Raw genomic sequence first — 17,899 nt, 5'->3', positions numbered from 1 at the left:
GGCATATTACTATTGCGTGGGGGAGGGGAGGACACTATCCCAGTTACAGTTTGTTTTTTCCTAACCACTGGTGTGTTTGCACATCTTCTCCAGTTATCTGTATTTTTCTCTGAATTACCTGTTGTCTCAAGTATTTTCCTTCTGTCTATTGTTTGTTCTTAGACAATATGGAGATTTTTTTCTAGTTATGCATTTTAAATTTTAATAAGATCAAATTTCTCATTTCCCCCTCCCCTACCATGGATTCTGGTTTCCCCCTTAGAATCTCCTACCTGGGATCATACATACATCTTCCAAATTTTTTCTAATAAGTTTATATTATTATTTTGTTTCACATATTAATCATGAATTCATTTTTTGCTGTTTTGAGTGTAGATTCAACTTGGAATTGAGAAGATAACTGAGTTCTGGACCAAAGTCCTGGATCATGGGAGGGAGGGAACAGGTGTGATGATGATAATGACAAGAAGGAGCAGAGTCTGGGGTGGGCAGATGGCACAGCTCTCAAAGGAGCTATTTTTGTGTGTATGGGTTGTAAAATATACAGGCATAAATGGCATCAATTATATACATAATGTTTTGCAACCATTACCACTGACTATTCAAGGAGCCTTTTTTTATTATTATTATTTTAAGCAAGAGAGACAAAGACAGAGACAGATAGGGACAGACAGACAGGAAGGGAGAGAGATGAGAAGCATCAATTCTTCGTTATGGCACCTTAGTTGTCATTGATTGCTTTCTCATATGTGTCTTGATGGGGACGGGGGTGGGGGCTACAGCAGAGTGACTCCTTGCTCAAGCCAGCGACCTTTGGGCTCAAGCCAGTGACCATGAGGTCATGTCTATGATCCTACGCTCAAGCCAATGACCCCGCGCTCAAGCTAGTGAGCCCACGCTCAAGCCAGGTGACCTCAGAGTTTCGAACCTATGTCCTCTGAGTCCCAGTCCAATGCTCTATCCACTGCGCCACTGCCTGATCAGGCTTCAAGGAGCCATTTTTAAGTGATGAAGAAATAATTGCCTAGAATCAGCAAAGAGAACAAGAACACAAGAGCAAAAATGCAGACTTTTCTCACCACTTCCACTCCCCCTCCAACTTTGTGGGAAATTTAGCAGCTGCATTTAGAGAGGACATAATTTTTTTAAAAAAATAGTTAGGTTAGGTGAATGTGATAATGCCACACTATGGAAAAAACGTTGGGTTACAGTTAAAGCAAAGAAGTGTGAGAATACTTTACACAAAGGTTAATAATGCAGGGTAGCCTGTTTGCAATGCAACAGCAATTCTAGTGGGATTGCACCAGATATCTGTATTGCACCAGATAGGATTTCCTGACGGAGCAGTGAGAGATTGGTCACACTGTGGAGACCCAGAGCAGACTCAGGACAAGAGTGCTGGATAGGGCCATGGCAGACATGAGCATTTCATGCCAACTCAGAGTAAGTACTGATGATGTCTCATAGTAGGTCTCTCTTCCAGCTATTGGCCTGGTCACTATATACCTGATACTGCTAGCAGTCGATTCAAAGAAATGTTTGTACAAAGCCACAAAGATTCAGGCATCAAGAACTTTATTACACTTCTGTAACAGGAAAAATCAGGAACAATTCAAATATCTATCAATATTGAAATAATTGAATACATTACCTCACCTTTTGCTTTCTTTTTTTTTTCCATACAATTAAACTTAAAATTTTTTTCCATTGATTTGAGAGAGAGAGAGAGAGAGAGGAAAGGGGAGAGAGAGAGAGAGAGAGAGAGTGAGAGAGAGAGAGAGAGAGAAACATCAACTTCTTGTTTCACTCACAAGTGCCCTGACTGGGCTTTGAACTTGGGACCTCGGTGTGCTGGGTCAACGCTCTATCCTCTGAGCAATCCTGCCAGGGCCTAGAACAAACCTTTTAAAATGAGAATATTTTTATCTTTTACTTGTGTAACTAGAAAACATTAAAGATAAAAATAACCCAATCTGCACCCTCCAACCAAATTGTCAAGCTAGATTGTTGGCGAGGGGTTATCTGGGCGGCAGTGCTGTCAGAGCCCACACGTGGACTTCGGGTTTCTTCAGAGCTCATCCCAGGTGGAGGATGAGTCAGGTTCAGTGCCAAGGGGATGCAGGTAGACTGCAGTTATAATGTTTCATTTGTGTTTTTGGTTACTTAATGTACCCTCTTCTCCTCCCCCCCACACACCATCTTGTTAAAATCTACTCTCAAAAGTTGCATTTTCCTTTTCTGCCCCCTAAAAACAGGTCTATCTTCAAAAAGTTCATATCTTTGATCTCGTGTATAGGGTCAGTGACCTCATTGTACACATTCCAGATTTTGTACTGGATGTCAAGACTGCTCTAAGGTTTTGGCCTATTTAAGCTACGATGGCTGATGTGGCCTGGGGCTGTCCTCACCAGTTTGGTCCCAAACTTATAGACCTTACATCTCTCCACAGACTAGTTAGTTAGAATGTACTCTGTAGATCGCTATCATTAAGAGCCAGCAGAAAGTATTTGTTTTTCTTAGTTCTTCCTGATTTTCACGTAAGTAATTTTTCCTGACTGCAGGGCCCTGCATGACTTGTGACCAGCGATTTGCATCCAAGTGCTGCTTGCTGTGGCAAGAATAGACTGTTCATTTTCCTAAAACCTATTAGTTACACTGGTTTGGCTGTATGTTACATATTTTTTCCTTACATGGTGTTTTGTCCCCACTTGAGAGCTGTGGAGACATAGTGGCAAGAGCAATGCTTGAGTCAGGAAGACAAATCTGTGTTCAAAATCTTGCTCTAATTATTGTTGTGTGACTTTAGGCAAAATGCTTCATTTCTCTGAGCCTAGGTTTAGCCATACTACATGATCATTCTACCTAATATAGCCCATCTCCTTACTCTCTGTGATACCAACTTGTTTAGTTCCTTTAAAACTCTTGTCACAGTCTGTGATTCTCTTCTTCATGTGTTGCTTCTTTAATATTATTATTTGATATGTTTTGAAGACCAGTATGCTCACAGTAGATAATTAAAAAGTTACAAAGTGCCTGACCTGTGGTGGCGCTGACCCATAAAGCGTTGACCCAGAATGCTGAGGTTGCCAGTTTGAAACCCTGGGCTTGCCTGGTCAGGGCACATACGAGAAGCAACTATGAGTTGATGCTTCCCACTCCTCCCCCTACCTTTTTATTTTTCTCTCCTTTGTCTAAAATCAATGAATAAAATCTTTAAAAAAAATCACAAAAGGATGCAGAAGTGAAAACAGTCTCTGCTCCCACCTCTGACTGCCAGCTCACCCACTTCCATTCCCTGAGAAAAATACTGTGGGCTTTTTGTGTTCCTTTCCAGATATAATCTTTTTATACACAAATATTTAGGTAAACAAGCACACACACACACAACTCAAGTTGTAACACAGTCTGTATACTGTTTTGAACTTTACTTTTCCTCCTCAATTAGCAATGTATCTGGAATCTTTCTATGTTTATATTCATTGCCTCATTCTTTTTGCTGGCTGAACAGAATCCTATTTTGTATATTTAATGATTTATTTAGCTAGTCTCCTATTAATGGAAGTTTACCGTAGATCATTCCTCTCTTTTGCCTTTACAAAAAGTGCTGCAAAATTATATTTCTACACACATAATTTTGTGCATTTTGAATGTTGGTAGACATATCAGTTTGCTCGACATAAATCTGCAGGTCTACACTCCCACCAGCAATGTCTGGTTTGTCTATATCTTCATCAAACATTTTGATCTCTGCTAATTAAATTAAAATTGATTTTAATTTGTACTTTTTCTTAATAAGAATTATTATAGTGAGCATCTTTTCGCATGGTTGGGAGTGATTTATATTTTCTTTGCTGTGAACTGACAGTTCATAGCCTTTATCCTTTTTAAAAAGGGATAAAGGGTGATTGATCTTTTCCTAAATAATTTGAAAAAAAACGTTAATTTTTAAAAGATTTTTTTTATCTAAATTTTTAAAAAATGTATTGATTTGAGAGCAAGAGAAGTGAGAGAAGAAACTGATTTGTTGTTCCAGTTATTTATGCACTCATTGGTTGATCTTTGTATGTGCCCTGACTGGGGATTAAACCCGCAAACTTGGCATATCGGGATGATGCTCTACCAACTGAGCAACCCGGCCAATGCAAAAAATTCTTTAAATATAAAAAAGTTAGCTGTTTGAGTGTGTAATACAAGCTGAAAATATGTTGCCTTAGTTTGTCATTTTTTTTCTTAGCTCTACTTGTATATATGGTGTTTTGCTCCTAGGTAGAAATTTTGGATTTTACATATCAAATTTATCATTTTTTTTCTTTTATGAATTTTGGATTTCATATCATTTGAAATGATATGAAATTCTTCATTCTCCGTTCTAAATTTAAATTAGCTAAGGGAGCGTGTGAGACATAATCACAAAGGCATCAGGAACCCCCCGAACTGGCATGTGGTGGGAAGAAGGATGCTACTGAAGCGGTGACCTGAGTGCAGAGATCCCACTCGCTGGGGCTCATCCAGGAGTTGTAGGAACCATGTACAGCACTCCGGACATTCAGTGACAGACTTGTGACTCACCGGATCTCCCTAGACTCAGAAACAGAGCAGGTCACACGTGCAAAACATTGCTGAGAGACTAAAACAGCCAGGGGATGCTCTTCAAAGATATAAAATTCTGGTTAGCTTACTTGTGAATAACGTACTTTCTGAGAGTGCAAAAACTTCTCCAGTGATGACGGTAATAGAATATGAGACAGACTTTATTTTCTGTGACCTCACAATTTTGGCTAAAACTTAAAGCTGAAAATAGTAGATGATGAGACATCTTATATTCCAAAGAGAATTCTTAGACATATCCCATAGGACTTTCCAACTGGATCTAGAGACAATTACCAACAGCCCATATAAAGACAAAACAAAGACTGATTACAGAGGCAGAGCCTTTGAAGGAATTGGTAGAGAAAGAGCTGGCTGGGTTATTCCCCTTGTTCCCCCAAACCAACTGAGATGGAAACTAGAGGGCCCCTTGTAGAGCGTGGGTACTACTTGCTGGAGATGAACACAGTCTTACTCCCTGGCTCTGTGCTGCTCAACTATGGAAACTTGAAGATTTGAGGCTGATTGAAGGACAAGAGAGTGCTTAGAAGAACTTGACCTAAAGTCTCAATTGTGGAGGGCATAAATCTACTTTTCTGAGTGTTGCTTAGGGAAGTCTGATGGTGGGAAGCTAGTAGAAATTGCCCTTGATGATGGAGTAAGGAGGGTAGCTGCACTGTATGCTAGCTGCATAGCTGCATTTGTACTATTTGTTGAATAGGTATGTGAGCTCCCCAGAGCCCAGAAGCAGCGGAAGGTAATGAGGCTTGACTTATCTACAAAGGGCTTCCTCCAGTAGGAGCTCCTACTAGGCAAGGAACCCAGAAGAAGAAGTCATGTGGAATGTTTCACCGGAAGTTGAGAGTTAAGGGAAAGTTAAGAGGCCTTTCAGAGAGCCTATCACCTGTATCAGGAAATGATGCAGTGCAGAAATTTCTCAGGGGTGTATCTCTCTGTGTGTGGGATCTCCTAAAACCCGCAGAAGTGCCTCATGAGAGATAATTAGTATCTGGGTATTGTATCAGTAGGGTTCAACAAGAGAAGCAGAAACAATAGAAGACATGTGGTAAGAAATTTATTGCTGAATTGGCTAATGCAATTGTGGAGTTCACTAGGCAAGTCCAAAATCCAGAGGGCAGGCTGTCAGGAAAGCTAGGCTAGAACTCTCCAGCAGGAGCAGAAGCTGCTGTCTGAGGTGGAACCTCTTTTTTATCAGAGAAGCTTCAACTCCACTCACAAGGCCTTTCAACTGATTAACTCGAGCTCACCCAAATTATCTATGATAGTCTTCCTTATTACTTAAATTCAACTGGTTATAGATTTTAATCACACCTACAAAATACCTTTAAAGCAATATCCGATTACTGTTTGAATAATAGGAGACCATTGCCTAGCCAAGTTGACACAGGAAATAATGGCCAGATAACACCAGCTAGGAAGACTTTGCCCTTTTCTTGAAATCCCCTATCTCCTGAGGGTGGCAGGCTGCCTCACTCCCCACTGTTGGTCTGTGGAAACAGAATTATTAATAGAATTAAGGGAAGTGTAGACAGACATTTTGAATTGGTTATTCCAGGGGTAGTCAACCTTTTTATACCTACCGCTCACTTTTGTATCTCTGTTAGTAGTAAAATTTTCTAACCCACTGGTTCCACAGTAATGGTGATTTATAAAGTAGGGAAGTAACTTGAGTTTATAAAATTTATAAAGCAGAGTTACAGCAAGTTAAAGCATATAATAATAATTACTTACCAAGTACTTTATGTCAGATTTTCGCTAAGTTTGGCAGAATAAATCTTTATAAAACAATTTACTATAGTTAAATCTATCTTTTTATTTATACTTTGGTTGCTCTGCTACCGCCCACCATGAGAGCTGGCACGCCCACTAGTGGGCAGTAGGGACCAGGTTGACCACTACTGGGCTATTCGATGGACATTTTGAGTTAAATTGGATTTAAGTTTTCTGGTATCAATATGTATACTCAGAAAATGAAGATTAACCCAATAGTCTTATTTGGTTTCTGCACATGTATAATTTTATTTTATTTTATTTTCACATTAAGTATTTTTTTTCCCTATCAAACTAACTTTTCTTCTGTTTCTTTCTGAACCATCTCTTTCAGGAACTGATGTGTAATATCATTACTGGATTTAATTGCCCTCTTGTGGTCAAAACCAATTATTGCAGTGATAATGACAGTTGCTCAACACTGCCCAAGCCTATTTCAGAGGGTACTGAGTGAGTTAAAGATATTCTTTAGTTTACTTTTGTTTTTTTAATGGTCATACAAGGGTAAAATATCCTTTATTCAATCATTAGAGGAAAGAACATTTTCTTGAATTATTATTATTTTTTTAAAAATTTATTGATTGATTTTAGAAAGAGAAGAGAGAGGGTGAAAGAGGTGGGGGAAAGAGCAGAAAGCATCATTTCTGCTTCTCATTTATGACTTGACCAGGTAAACCTGGGGTTTTAAACTGGCAAGCTTAGCATTCCAGGTTGATGCTTTATTCACTGTGCCACCACAGGTCAGGTTCATGCACAGAGGCGGATTTAACAGTGGGCTCACTGGGCATGTGCCCTGGGCCCTGACTTCTGAAGGGCCTGCAAAACCCCAACTTTATACTTTTTTCTAATGACACCAAGTATGTTTCATATGTGCATTTTTAACATTAATAGAACATAATTTTTTTTATTTAAAAATATGGTTAACATGGGCCCTGGCCGCTTAGCTCAGCGGTAAAGCGTCAGCCCAGCGTGTGGAAGTCCTGGGTTCGATTCCAGGCCAGGGCACACAGCAGAAATGCCCATCTGCTTCTCCACCTTTCCCCTTCTCCTTTCTCTCTATCTCTCTCTTCCTCTCCCACAGCCAAGGCTCCATTGGAGCAAAGTTGGCCTGGGCGCTGAGGATGGCTCTATGGACTCTGCCTCAGGCACTAGAATGACTCCGATTACAGCGGAGCATCGTTCCATGGTGGGCATGCTGGGTGGATCCCAGTCGGGCGCATGCGGGAGTCTGTCTGTCTGCCTCCCCCCAGCTTCTCACTTAAGAAAAATACAAAAACAAAGTGTGTACACACACACACACACACACACACACATATATATATACACACACACATATATGGTTAACATGTATTTTTATTTTTCCTGTCTCTCTTTTTTGGGGGTGGTCCAATATTTTCTTCTGCTCACAGGGTCTCAACCAGCCTTAATCCGCCTCTGCTTGTGCATTACTTTTACCTTAGATATGAGTAGTTCATTTGTGGTCTGCCCTTCCCTTTGTCATTATACATTTTCAAGATAGAGATCTATGATCATTTGATTAGCAAGATCACATAGACACTGTATTCAATGTCACTGCCAGTTATGAACACTAGTCCTAGAATGATAGTGAGTGGATAAGAAAGAGAATAAAACATGATAATATTTGGTAGCAAGGAAAGTGGAAATATAGTAGTAGGAGGCTCGTCAGTGAAGAAAAGAACAAAAAAGATAAAACGGAAACATATATTCATTGATAAAAAGGTGACATTTGATTACAAGATATTAAACTTTCTGAAAAGTAGGAGAGAATGGAGAAAAATTAGGGTAGAACCGAGCGATAATCTTGTTCTCATTTTGGAATGGTTTATAATCATACATACATAATTTAGTATATGACAGTCACAGACACAGTGCCAGATCCCCAGACTATTTCTGTCCTTAAAAAGTGACATGAGCCTGATCAGGTGGTGGCACAGTGGATAAAGCATCAGATTGGGACGCTGAGGACCCAGGTTCGAAACTCCAAGGACACCAGCTTGAGCGCGGGCTCATCTGGTTTGAGCAAGGGGTCCCTCGATCTGCTGTAGCCCCCAGGTCAAGGCATATATTTGAAAGCGATCCATGAACAGCTAAGGTGCCACAATGAAGAACTGATGCTTCTCTTCTCTCTCCCTTCCTGCCTGTCTGTCCCTCTCTCTGACTCTCTCTCTCTCTCTCTGTCACACACACAAAAAAGGAAAAAGTGACATGAGATTGAATTTTCCCCACCCCATTTGACAGACAAATGCCATGCTACCTATTTTTCTGTTGTTTAAGTGCCTCCCATTTTAGGCTATCCAAGTCAGAAAACCTTTCCATGGAGCTTTGTAGGAAACACTAGACTGGAAATCAGGAGGTTTTTCAGTATCTGACTATTCTGACCTACAAAAATGATATTTGCATATGTTTCAACCTAAATACTTATTGTCCTGTCATTAAATAGCCATATATATTTAGAATGTCAGCTAGCTTTTCTGTTCTGTGACTTCCTCCAATGCTCACCTCTGGTATTCAGTATTCCTAAAATTGTTTTCATTTAGAGTGCAGTTCTTCTGAATCACTTTCAGATACCATGTTCTTGTATACCATATAGTGATCTGTGACATCATGTAGCTGCTGGTGATGCAGCGCTTGCTGGGACTGCCTCACTATTGTCTCTAGGATTATTTGCCAGGCTGACAAGTATTCTACAGGTCTGCATGCTAAAACTTTTTTGATCTTACCAGAAGTTGTCAATGGACGGTTTCAAATGATGATCAGAATTCCAATTTCAAATAGTTATTTAATGATTCAGTGACTGAAACATTGAGAGATTAAGCCATTCAATGGCAAGGACAATGGGAAAACAACCAGTTCATGCATGAAGAGGGGAGGATGACTACATCGTGACATTGCCCATCCGACAGCCACTGTGTAAAAGACTGTGGCAGACTATTTCCAAAGATGGCTGCTCTTTATTGAGCTATTATTGATACTACAAACTGTACCTATTTAAACTGTACAATTTGACAAGCCACATGCTCTTTCGCACCGTCCTTTACATTTCTTCATCAAGAAGTAAGTAGAGTCTCTTAAATCTGGACTGAAATTTTGTTGCAGTTATACTCCTTCTTTGTCTCACCATCATTTATTAAGTTTGTGTGTGTAACAGATAATCTAACTCTTTTTTTTTTTTTTTGTATTTTTCTGAAGTTGGAAACGGGGAGGCAGTCAGACAGACTCCCGCATGTGCCCAACCAGGATCTACCCGGCATGCCCACCAGGGGGTGATGCTCTGCCCATCTGGGGCATCGCTCTGTTGCAACCAGAGCCATTCTAACGCCTGAGGCAGAGGCCATGGAGCCATCCTCAGCACCTGGGCCAACTTTGCTCCAATGGATCCTTGGCTGCGGGAGGGGAAGAGAGAGACAGAAAGGAAGGAGAGGGGGAGGGGTAGAGAAGCAGATGGGTGCTTCTCCTGTGTGCCCTGGCCAGGAATTGAACCCAGGACTCCTGCACGCCAGGCCGACACTCTACCACTGAGCCAACCAGCCAGGGCATAATCTAACTCTTAAGCTCAAGTGTTTTCAAGTTGAGAGGAATTGTACTTGAGGAGTATAATACCTAAGGAACTTCACCTCAAACCCCATTTACACCTGACTTAGATGGTGAGATCCTAGGCTTACCATAATAAAATAAGATTTTCTGGGAGGGACTAAGTGTGTTTCCTATGTGATAGAGATGTGATTTTGTACTCAAATGATAGGTTTTGTAAATTGTGTTTCCAAAGGTGGCCACAACACCTCCCTCAAGACATTAAGTTTGTTTCAGTTTCTCTTGAACAGTGGTCCCCAACCTTTTTTGGGCCAGGGACCAGTTCAATGTCAAAAAATATTTTCACGGACTGGCTTTTAGGGTGGGACGGATAATGTATCACGTAACCGAGACAAGAGTCAAGAGTGAGCCTTAGACGGATGTAACAGAGGGAATCTGGTCATTTTTTAAAAATAAAACATCGTTCAGACTTAAATATAAATAAAACGGAAATAATGTAAGTTATTTATTCTTTCTCTGTGGACCGGTACCAAATGGCCCACGGACCAGTACCAGTCCGCGGCCTCGGGGGTTGGGGACCACTGCTCTTGAATATAGTTGACCCTGGGATGCTCTTGACCAATTATATGTGATAGAAGTGATACTACATAAATTCTAGGACTATTTCATAAGTAACTTTGTGGCTTTTGCCTTGTTTCTTGGAACCTTTCTCTTGAAAGCTCTGAAATGCTATGTAACAAATCTAGCTACCCTGTTGGAGGCTCCTCGAGCAAAAGCCCTGAGGCTGTATAAGAGAGAGCAAGGCCAAGCTGTCCAAGAATCCCTGTAGACTGAGCCTTCAGATGATTCCAATTTCAGCTGTAATCTGCCTGCAATTTCATGAGAGAGCTCTGGCAAGACCATCAGATGACTCACTAGCTAAGCCAATCAATCCATAAAACTGTAAAATATAATAAACTGGTTGTTGTTTTAACTTATTGGATTTTGGAGTGGTTTGTTATGCAGCAGTACATAAATGAAATAGGTATTATGTATTGTAAGATATGTTCTGGTTTCAGGGATATTTACATGTGACAAATGCACAATTTAGAAATGATGAAGTTAAAAAAAATAGAAAAACATGAAATTACATGAATAGATAATTTTTAGAAGAAAAAATATTAATGGCTAAGAGATGCTCCACCTCTCTAGTAATCAGAGAAGTTAATATTAAAACAATCAGTAAATTAAAGTTTTATTTAAAAAGTGAAAAACTAGAATGTTAGATAAATATAGCAAAAATGGGACCCTTTTATGTACTACTGGAAGGAGTATAAATTGGTATTCATTCTAGAATACTATCTGGCTGAATACTGAAATTAAGTTTGTATATATCTTTTCATTCAACAATTTCAATCCTGCCTCTATAACCCAGAGAAATGATCACACATAGCAATAAGTTGGCATGTATCAGGACATTCATAGCATTTGCTATCAAAATTGAAAATTTTCCAAACTAAAAGTCAAATAGAAGAAAGACCGGAAAAAAAAAAACCCAGAATAGCCAAGAACTATTGGACAATTATAAAAGGTGTAACATACATGTTATGGGAATACCAGAAGAAGAAAGAGAGAAGGGAACAGAGGAAGTACTTGGAGCAATAACGACCAAGAATTTTCCAGATATTAACAGACACCAAACCATAGTTTCAGAAAGATTAGAGAGCACCAAGCAGGATATATTTTTTAAAGGGCTCTGGCCGGTTGGCTCAGCAGTAGAGCGTCGGCCTGGCATGTGAAAGTCCCAGGTTCGATTCCCGGCCAGGGCACACAGGAGAAACACCCATCTGTTTCTCCACCCTTCCCCCTCTCCTTCCTCTCTCTTTCTTCTCCTCTGGCAGCCAGGGCTCCATTGGAGCAAAGTTGGCCGGATTGCTGAGGATGGCTCCATGGCCTCCACCTCAGGTGCTAGAATGGCTCGGGTTGCAATGGAGCAATGCCCCAGATGGGCAGAGCATCACCCCCTGGTGGGCATGCCGGGTGGATCCCATTCTGGCGCCTGTGGGAGTCTGTCTCTCTGCCTCCCTACTTCTTACTTCAGAAAAAAATATATATATCGGCCCTGGCCGGTTGGCTCAGTGGTAGAGCGTCCTGGCGTGCACAAGTCCCGGGTTCGATTCCCGGCCAGGCACACAGGAGAAGCGCCCATCTGCTTCTCCACTCCTCCCCCTCTCCTTCCTCTCTGTCTCTCTCTTCCCCTCCCGCAGCCGAGGCTCCATTGGAGCAAAGATGGCCCGGGCACTGGGGATGGCTCCTTGGCCTCTACCCCAGGCGCTAGAGTGGCTCTGGTTGCAACAGAGCGACGGCCCGGAGGGGCAGAGCGTTGCCCCCTGGTGGGCGTGCCTGGTGGATCCCAGTCGGGCACAGGCGGGAGTGTGTCTGTCTCTCCCCGTTTCTATCTTCAGAAAAATACACACACAAAAAATATATATATATATAATAATAATAAATAAATAAAATAAAAATCTATACTGAGGCATATTATATTCAAACCACAGAAAATTAAAGACAAAGAAAAAAATTCTTGAAAGAAGCCGCAGGGAATAAACAAAGCCTGACCTGATGTCCTCTCCCTCCCGGGAGCATGCCCCTACCTTTCCCTCCCTCCTCTTCTTCCCCCACAAGCGTGCATCTCCTAAACCCTAAGGGATGCCATGAGAACTGCAATGAGGGGAGCAATGGGCAGTGACGGCTAAGCCCCTGAACCTGTCCCCAAGTCCCTGTTTCTCTGACCTCAGTGAGCTGACAGCAGCCCCGCCTTGGCTCACTTCTTTCCCATAACATTTCTAGAGAGGCCAAAGCAGCCTCACCTAGGCTCTTCCCTGTTGCTTCTTCTCTCCTAAGCCCTTCCTTTTTCACTGGCCCCACCTTTAATAAACATACTATCAAAACCATAAAAAAAACCTTGTCTGTGGAGGAAGAAGGATAAAAATTATATCGGATTTCTCCTAAGAAACCATACAAGCAAGAAGAGAGTAGAGTGAAATATTTAGTGTTGACCAAAAGAAGTCTAAGTTGGCTTCTATATCCAGATAAATTATCCTTCAAAAGTGAAGGAAAAGGTAAACCTCCCAGGAAAAACAAAAATTGAGAGAAATTTTTTCCATTAGACTTGCCATGAGAGAAATGTTAAAAGATGTTCTTCAGAAAGAAGAAAAGTGATATATGTCAGAAACTTGGGTCTACATAAAGAGAGGAAGAACATTTGAGAAGGAAGAGGAAAAGGTAAATTAAGTCTCATATTTTTCTTACTTTTAACTGACCTAATTGGTAATAGTTTGCTCAAGATAAAAGTAGGGATAATATATTTGATGATTATAGCTTAAGGATAGGTGAAATGTATGATAGGAATGTTATCAATATAAGGGATGGGAATAAGGTATTGCGAATATTCTGTTACAGGGTACCTGCTTTGCCTGTCAAGCAGTTGATGTTATTTGAAACAAGACTTAGATTAGTTGTAAATGTATATTGCAAACTCTAGGCATACACTAAAATGTTTTTTTGCAAAAGTATGATTGATGTGCGAAATAAAAGGTGTTGGGTGTGCTGGAAAAAAAAAGTATGATTGATTTGCTAAAAGATGAGGAAAAATGGAATCTTAAAAATGTTCAATTAAAATCACAGAGGGGAAAAAAGAGTGGATGATAAAAAGAATCAAAGAACAATAGCAATGAATAGAACACAGTTAAAATATTGTAGAGGTTAATCAACTATATAATAATTAAATGTCAATGGTCTAAATACATCAACTAAAAGAATGATATTCTCAGAAAAGATTAAAAAAATAAGATCTAACTGTATATTGTCTAAAATAACCCCCTAATTTAAGTATAAAGACACAGATAGATTAAACATCAAGGATGGAGAAAGTTATACGATGCTAACACTAATTTTTTAAAAAGCCTGAAATAGCTGTATTAATTTCAGACAAAGGTAAACTGTCAAGGAAAAAAAGGGATAATACATAATGAGAAAAGGGACAGCTACCAAGAAGACATACAAACTCTGGGTGTATATATACCTAACAGAGTAAAAATATGTGGAGGCAAAAGCTGATAGAACTGCAAGGAAAAACAGACAAATCCAATCTATGTCTACACCTATCTATCATCAATGAACAGATTCAACAGGCAGAAAGTTGGCAAGAATATATAGTTAGACTGAAGAGTATCATCAAGCAACTGAGGCTATTTGACATTTATAGAATGCTTGATTCAGTAAAAGAAGAATATACATTCTTTTCAAGCTCACATGAAACATTCACCAAGACAGGCCACATCCTTATTAATAAAGCACATTTTAACAAATTTAAAAGAATAAAGATCATCAAAATATGTTCTCAGATAACAATGAAATTAAATTAAAAGTCAAAAACAGAAAGTTATAAAATCCCCAAGTATTTGGAGATTATACAACATACTTCTAAACAACTCATAGGTTCCAGAAAAAGTTTTACAAAAAATTTAAAAAATATGCTGAACTAAAGGAAAATAAAATACAATACCAAAACTTGTGAGATGTAATAAAAGTGCTTAGAGGGAAATGTATAGCATTGAATACATATGTTAAAAGCTAAGAAACATTTAAAATCAATAATATAAGCTTCACTCTTAAGAAACTTGAAAAAAGGCCCTGGCCGGTTGGCTCAGCGGTAGAGCGTCGTCCTGGCGTGCAGGAGTTCCGGGTTCGATTCCCGGCCAGGGCACACAGGAGAAGCGCCCACCTGCTTCTCCACCCCTCCCCCTCTCTTTCCTCTCTGTCTCTCCTCCTCCCGCAGCCAAGGCTCTATTGGAGCAAAGATGGCCCGAGCACTGGGGATGGCTCTGTGGCCTCTGCCTCAGGCGCTAGAATGGCTCTGGATGCAACAGAGAGACGCCCCAGAGGGGCAGAGTATCGCCCCCTGGTGGGCATGCCGGGTGGATCCCGGTCGGGTGCATGCAGGAGTCTGACTGCCTCCCCGTTTCCAGCTTCGGAAAAATGAAAAAAAAAAAAAAAAAGAAACTTGAAAAAGAAAAGTAATTTAAATCCAAAGTAAATAGAAGAAAAATAATAGAAATCAGAGCAGAAATCAATAAAATTAAAAACAGGAAATCAGTAGAGAAAGTCAATTAAACCAAAAGCTAATTCTTTGAAAAGATCAATAAAAATGATAAAATTTGAGCCAGATATCTGATCAAGAATAAAGAGAGAAGATACAAATAGCTAATATTAGAAATTAGATGACATTACAACTGATTCCATGGAAACTAGAAAAATAATGAAGGAATATAGTGAACAGTTTCATGCCCATAAATTTGATGTTAGATGAACTGGACCAATTCTTTGAGAATTATAATCTACCAAACTCCCATATAAAGAAATTGAAAAACTGAATTGGACTATATTAAATAATTTAAATAAATAATTAATAACCTTCCGAACAGAAAGCACCAGCCCCAAATCATTTCACTGGTGAATTCTGCCGAACATTTAAGGAAGAAATGATACCAAATCCTCTACAATCTCTTCCAGAAAATAGAAGCAGAGGGAACACTGCCTACCCCATTCTATGAGACCATTTTATCCCAGCACCAAAACCAGACATTACAGAAAAGGAAAACTACAGTCTCTCTCATGAACAAAATGCAAAAGTCCTTAACAAAGTATTAGCTAATCAAATCATGTGGAAAATTAATTCTATGCCATAAAAAGTGGAATTTTTCTCAGGTATGCTAGTTCATCTTTTAAAAATCAATGTTGTAATCCAGTGTATAAACAGGATAGGAAGAAAATTATATGATTATAACAATACATGCAGAAAAAGCATTTGAAAAAAATATAACATCATGATAAAAACTCTCACCCAACTAGGAATACAGGAGAACTTCCTCCACTTGATAGAGAACATCTACAAAAACCTGCAGCTAACAGTATATTAACAGTGAGAGGCTAGATGCTTTCTCCTAAAATAGGGAACAAGACAAAGATATCCCCTCTAACCATTCCTATTTAACATCATCTTGAAAGTCCTAGCTAATGCAGTAAGACAAGAAAGGACTTAAAAAGCATACAAATTGGCAAAGAAGAAATAAAACTGTCTTTGTTCATAAACTGCATAACTGTCTCTAGAAAATCCAAAAGAATTAAACCTCAAGGTAACTTTGGGGCAGGGTCTCTGGCTTTTTATTTTAAAGAATAAACAACTAGGAAAGTAACAGCATTTGAGTAGGAAAAAAATAAATAAGAGACTAAGGTTTATGACTAAACTGAAAAGGATTCAAACATTTCCTCAGACTGAAACAATTCTTCTAGGCTGAGTAGAAGGAGGTCAGTGGATTCTTTCGGGACATTAGAGAGAAGTCTGCATGGAGCACGTGGGAGGCTGTATGCCAGACCCAGCCACCTGTGTTTGTTCAAAGATTATCACCAAGAATGACAAGGAGGCCACAGAGAGGTGGATCTCGAAGGGTCATGTGGACTACAGACTGCTGATGGCAGTGGGATGGGATGCAGCACCTTGGTTTTGTATTAGATTTCCAGGTGGGGAAAATCCCAGAACATCTGAGTTAAATTTTCTGTGGCCCAATGGAAGTGAGGTTTAGAGTCACAATTCATTTGTAGCAAAGAAATGTGATATTTTTTTTAAAAAATACTTTTTAAAAAAATATTTTTTATTTATTCATTTTAGAAAGGTGAGAGAAAGAGAGAAGGAGGGAGGAGCAGGAAACATCAACTTCCATATATGCCTTGACTAGGCAAACCCAGGGTTTCAAACTAGCGACCTCAGCGTTCCAGGTCACTGCTTTATCTACTATGCCACCACGAGTCAGGCATAATATTTCTTATTGAATATACTGATTCTTAAAAAAAGAAAAGAAAAGAATCCCCAAAACAAACAAAACACTACACACAAAACACAGCTCCCCACTACCAAATTAGCTAACTATTCCCATGATTGTGAGTGTAATTCTTCCCACAGGTAAAGATAATTTGTACTAGGTACTTTATTTTGTTATCTTCTTATTTTAAGTTTTCATCATGATTTTATTTCTCTTATTCTCTCTTACGTTGCCTAACTTTTTAATTTTCTTTTTTTTTTTTAATTTTTTTTAAAATTTTATTTATTTATTTATTTTATTTATTTATTCATTTTAGAAAGGAGAGAGAGAGGGAGAGAAGAGAGAGACAGAGAGAGAGAAGGGGGAGGAGCAGGAAGCATCAACTTCCATATGTGCCTTGACCAGGGTTTTGAACCGGCGACCTCAGCATTTCCAGGTCGACGCTTTATCCACTGCGCCACCACAGGTCAGGCTTTTTTTTTTTTTTTTTTTTTTTTTTTTAATTGTTTTTTTTTCATATAAATGTTTTGGTTTTTTTTAACTATTCTTTTTTTTTAATTTTTTATTTATTCATTTTAGAGAGGAAGGGAGAGAGAGAGAGAGAGAGAGAGAGAGAGAGAGAGAGAGAGAGAGAAGGGGGAGGAGCAGGAAGCATCAACTCCCATATGTGCCTTGACCAGGCAAGCCAGGGTTTTGAACCGGCAACCTCAGTGTTTCCAGGTTGATGCTTTATCCACTGCGCCACCACAGGTCAGAACTTTTTAATTTTCTTACAAGTTTTATTAAAAAAATAATAAAGCAGCAGTACTCATATTTTTAACCTTTGCTGCCACCCTGTGGCTCTTTCATTACTGTGCAAGAAGAGAGGGCATCTCAGAGCTCCTGCTAAGCCATCAGAACAAGGGCAAGTGTAGGGAAGCACATTAAAAAAACTGCAGAACATCCAAGGTGGTATTTCACTCTAATACTTAGGATCTTAAACATGAATCTAGTATATGCTACATGTGTATCTTATGTATCAGTATTTGTTCTTTAAAATCTTACTAGTTTGTATCTAACTTTATTTTAGTAGTCTCTCATTTCTAATCTTAGTTCAAACTAAATGTATA

General features: G+C 39.4%; 1 pseudogene; it reads left to right on the top strand.

Annotated features, from left to right (window-relative positions):
- The first annotated feature begins 2,378 nt into the window (after positions 1–2,378).
- Positions 2,379–17,899, top strand: part of LOC136319280 (cryptochrome-1-like) — a 35,796-nt pseudogene continuing 20,275 nt past the window's right edge.

Source organism: Saccopteryx bilineata, chromosome 1 (assembly GCF_036850765.1).
Source record: "Saccopteryx bilineata isolate mSacBil1 chromosome 1, mSacBil1_pri_phased_curated, whole genome shotgun sequence".
Classification (NCBI taxonomy): domain Eukaryota; kingdom Metazoa; phylum Chordata; class Mammalia; order Chiroptera; family Emballonuridae; genus Saccopteryx; species Saccopteryx bilineata.
Note: the sequence above shows the minus strand (reverse complement) of the source record. Positions and strands in the feature narration are given on the sequence as shown.